We start from the raw sequence: 5025 nt of genomic DNA, 5'->3' as shown, positions 1-5025 counted from the left end.
TACACAGCTACATTCTCGCCTGAAAATATCTTAAAAGGTTATTTTGTGACCCAGAAAGGGTAGTCTGGGGAAAAGGAGGAGGGTGGTCATTAGAGCCTGGGCCAAAAAACTTATTACTTTTTCTGGGTCACAAAATAAACTTTTAAGATATTTTCAGGCGAGAATGTAGCTGTGTAAAGTTCAAATATCTGCTCGATTTATCAAGACATCACATATTTGCAAAAATGCTCTGACGTTTTCGGAGACGTCCATTTTTTTTTTCATGCTTTGTGGCAGCTTTTGAACATCTGTGGCATCTAATGTCAAATCTAGCCTTTATTTAACAACATAAGCAATCTCTATGTTACAATAATTGCACAGCCATTAAGGATAAAATCAGTTTCTGAAAACTGTTCTGCTTTTTCTCCCTCTGCTTGCTTCTTACTGTCTTTGAGGATCGGGATCAGCACTCCTGTTGTTGGACAGAAAGACATCAACTCAGTGGTAAGTATTTCGGTTTTCCAATATATTAGCAACTGTCAGTGACATTTATATTAATCAGGCTGAACTTTAATCATACTTTATCAGCCTGTTTTACTTATCGTTTTATTTGTGCTTTGGTTTGGGGAAGTTGTTTCTTTACTGATCTTTTCCTGTCTTCTGTTATTAGACTTGAGATATGACTGCACTATGCTGTTGCTGGTGACTCCAGTTAATTCTACAAGACATGCTGTGTAAGTAAACAAACAACAACAGTTTGGTCTGCATTTCTTGAAAGATCACATCCCCCAAACTTAGTTTAGAGGGTCTACACTGTATATAGTGAAGTCTGCAAGTTTTCTAACAGCAAAATTTGTTTTGTTCCCAAATCATTTTGCACATCATTAGAATGAAAGTTATTGGCCATGTTTGCATAGCCCTTTTTAAAATGATGCTTTCATGGCATTATTGTGTGTCGGGTGGGGGTCAGGGCTATCCAGACTGACAATTGGGACATTGAATGTCACCTCTCTGGTGGGGAGGGAGCCTGAGATTGTGTAAATTGGAGTCTGTTTTATACCAAATGCAGAAAAAAATGTTTTAAGAAAGCAATTAAGTTCATGTTCCAAAAAATATGATTGTTTGCTCGCAGGACACCAGGAGAGATGAGTCCTCCGTCACAGATGGTGTGGTCAGTGAAGATGGTCGCCTGCAGGTTCAAGCTCATTGCATCTCCAACCCACATCCACTGCCACTGTACTTAAGGGAAGTTAAAGACCTTCTTCTGCACTACATTTGGATCACCTCGATCCATGACAGTCATTCGGGCAGTAATGCCTGGACTGGAAACAAGCCATCCTTAAAACATTACAACATTCCAGCTCCTGTGTTGGAATGAAAAACAAATGTGTTGTTTAAATCAGAGACTGCACTTGTGACAGAACAATAAATATTTTATTTTGATTATATAAGTAATGTAAGTACAAAACAAACTTGTGGTAGGCCTAAACTTATTTTCAGAATAATTACATCTGAGACTTTGTTTCATTGTAAGATTATAACAGTGATGGCAATATAATTGTTTGTTGTTCAGCAGAACAGTGTCCAGTATGTTGGCTGTTATACTTTGTTGTGTTTGAAAATAAAAGTTGGGCTGATTTTAACATCATTACAAAAAGTGTTGTTAATTATTTTTAATCATATTCAGGTTACCACAAATAGTTTTTTCATTTAGTTGAACTTGAAATGTTTGTCAGTAGGTAAACAATTAAAATTGTACAGTCAGAAATATCAAGTTATTCTTAATACTGCAGACTTGCAATGTGTAAGTTGTCCTAACAGTCATCTTAAGTAAGCTTTACTTAGTTTTTTTGAGGCAACGAGTTTCCTCAATTTTTTTCGAGTTCTGGGAACTAACAAGGCTGTACAGTGTACTCAAAATGAGCCAGGTACAGCGTGTGGTGGTGGTGCACATGCATAGACCATGGTGTGGTGGCAGGTTGAAAGGTTGTGGTGGTGGATGCATGACTTGTCTTAGCAGTAAAAATCCATCTGCAACTGAACTTGTCTCTCAAGAGTGACTTATAATTTACTGTGATGTTCAGAAGCTGGCCTCTCAGATGACTCCATCATATCCAGAATTCTTTTCTTCATCTGTATGTCCACCTCTGCAACATTACGCAAATGTGTTTCAGTTGAAAGTCTTCTTTTAAGTCTGTCCTGTCTGTAGCCCTTGAGTTTTGCCTTGACAAAAGGTAGAATAATGAAAAACAAATGAACCACAATAAATGTTAAAAATAAATGAGTGGTGGAATGCCAAGATGAATATTTCCTTAAGTGCTCCACTTCAATATTTTAGGTTAAGTGTTGTCTTTTCCTATACTTTTAAGTGTACAACATTGTTGAGGTAGGGATTGAAGAGCAACACAGTTACACTGCAGATTGAGATGAATATAAATGTGTGATTATGATGAGTTGGTATAGGTTAAGCTACACAGTAGTTAAAGAAATGAAGGCGAGCTGTATGATTACTAGGTGAAAGCTAAAGGAAACGCGCTTCCCGTCCCTCAAGCGAGGGCCGTGGCAAATGAGTTCGTGAGGGATTCGAACTGGCGGCCCTCTGTACCAGAGACTTCCGCCACATGTCATACGCCAAGCGGCCGGCCGAGAGATGATTGAAAAAAAGCCATTTATCTTTTCTTCTTCAGCCAGCTTTTTTCTCATCGTTTTTACAAAGTACACATTAAGCTTCTTCTGCAATATTCTTACACACTAATTACACATGGAAACCTACACTGTACAATGGAATATTGTGTTTCATTTTAAATATTAAATAGGCTCAACTCAATTTTTAACTATTTCTTATTAGAACTACATTTAAATAACTTACCAGTACTTTTTATGCAAAAATGCTGACAAACTCAATTTATTTCACTTGTCTTAACTTAGAAAAACTAACTAAGCTGGAAGTTTTGCTTCACAGGGCGGAAGGATGAAAGATGTGTTTTGAAAATGCCACGTCACTACCGTCCTCCTCCCTCTCGGATCAGTCCGCATGTTCACGGTGCCAGCATTTGTTATGGAATATGTTGAGCAAACCTGGAGAAGCCTCAGCTCAACATATTATTGTCATTGCTGTGGATCTTTACCTGATACACTGACTTGGTGAGTGAATGTTTACTCTTATTCAAACTGATTTTGTGGCTCTCTTAGTTTAGCACCAGGATTATAATCTTGCTAGCTAGTTAGTGTTAGCCTAGCGTTGCTGCTCATGTTACTTAAAAATTAACACCACAGCCTTAAAAACCTTACATAAAACTATGTCTGTGAAATTTTCTGTTGATTGTTTGAAATAAAAAAGTGAGATAAGAGCCCAGACAACATTCTTCGGGAGATGTAAACGGAACATTAATAGAATGACTATTAAAAGTCAGCGAGTGTCAATAATGTTAATGTGGTTATGTTAGTAATACACCGAGTGCTAATATAACAGCTTTAAGATGCATTTGTAGATATTATTACGTGTTTTACCGTCTTTATGGTGCTAGCTTAAAGTTACGGTGTAAACGTTAGCTTATATTGGAGTAAAGCTGTTACTGTTTAAACGATGTTAGCACAGAAATATTAGCTTCTGTCATGACTGATGAAGTTACTAGTTAGTAAAGTTTCCAGTAAAGTGTTTAATCGCAGCCACAGATTGACAGCAAATATCTCGATTAGCTTCAGTGCATCTGTAATAAATATGTGCAAGTTTCAGTGCTTCGTTTAAACTGTATGATACTTATACTGACCCAGGGTCAGTGTAAAATACAATCCTAGCTGGGTGAACAAAGCCTGGCTCCTTTAATCCTGCATGACAAACCTCAGGATGCAGGTTATTATTACTCTTTCCTGCTGGCACACCTGTCACACCTGAGAGTCAGCTAGAAACGTACAGTGACGTGGACATCATGCAAAGACTGCCAGACTCTGTAATACTGTAAATGATCAGTGACTCAGGTTAACACTAAACTTTAAACAGTCCCTCTGTGTCTCTGTGTGCTGAACATTTAGGATTGAGTCAGGCTGCATTTATTTATTGGGACTTTAATGTGTTAAAAGCAGGTTGAAGACGGCTCAGAAACATTTGAAGATTAAAATTTAGCATTATGGCTGCTGGTGGTTTGTAAAGCCTCTACTAAGCTGTATTTTTGTTACTAATTTCTGTTTGTTGTTGTTTAACACAGATTTCAGAAGAGCAAATATGCTTAATAGTTTAACTAGATTTCATTTGTCAGTGTGGGACTGCTGAGTCACCTGAAGAACTCATTTCCTTCATTCTCCACATGATGTTCATTTACAGAAATGTTTCACAGGAACTGATTCCTCCCAAAAGGGTGAACTAGTGTGTTTCCATAGATTATCTCTGTATGAATGTACTTCTTAAATGAAGGCAAGTGTTTGTCCTTTTTTTGTTCTTCAGTTACAGTACGTGATATCAAGGGCAGGCGGTCAACACTGGGGGAAGACAAGAAGCAGACGTACTTCCAAGAGGGAGCTGCAGTGTGGACACAGCCAGGTCACTGAGGTCAGAGGTCAGAATCTGAAACAGCTCGGGTTTATATTTTAGTTTGATTTATAAAAATCAAAGTGTATTTATGAAGAAACCTTTAAATAATAGTCATAATTATGATTATTATAAGAAATATCAAACATTTAAGTGGATTTTCTGTTACACATATTGTGTTAGCCCTGCAATAAACTGGCAGCCTGTCCTGTCTTTGTCCTGTCTCAGCTGGGATAGGCTTCATCCTCCCGCAACCCTGAATTGGATACATTGTATTCCAATTATGTAATCTGATCATTTACAAACTTAAGGTATCTAATCAAAATGTAAGTAATAATTATAAAATGGGAAAGCAGAAATAAGTGTGACATAAATGTAAATGTGTTAGCTGACATAGAGGACAGCTACATGCAGTCTGAAAAACCTTTGTTGTCAAGTTTGCAGGTCTATCAGCACGAGACATTCTTACATAGAAGAGACTGTTAAAGTCTCTAACTCAGTGAAGCATTATTGGTCCAGTC

At 37.5% G+C, this 5025-nt stretch overlaps 1 long non-coding RNA gene across 2 annotated transcripts; it reads left to right on the top strand.

The window, feature by feature from the left end:
- Nucleotides 1-304: 304 nt before the first annotated feature.
- LOC146497137 (uncharacterized) lies at nt 305-2614 on the top strand. 2 transcript variants are annotated; one of them, XR_014870755.1, is made up of 3 exons: nt 305-483; nt 650-713; nt 1112-2614. It is a non-coding gene; the product is annotated as an uncharacterized LOC146497137 (long non-coding RNA). The 2 variants fall into 2 exon arrangements; XR_014870754.1 differs by lacking the exon at nt 305-483 and having other exon boundaries at nt 572-713.
- The last annotated feature ends 2411 nt before the right edge of the window (nt 2615-5025 follow it).

The sequence above is a fragment of the Neolamprologus multifasciatus genome, chromosome 18 (genome assembly GCF_963576455.1).
Source record: "Neolamprologus multifasciatus chromosome 18, fNeoMul1.2, whole genome shotgun sequence".
In the NCBI taxonomy this organism is placed as follows: Eukaryota; Metazoa; Chordata; class Actinopteri; order Cichliformes; family Cichlidae; genus Neolamprologus; species Neolamprologus multifasciatus.
This window is presented reverse-complemented; position numbering and strand designations above follow the sequence as displayed.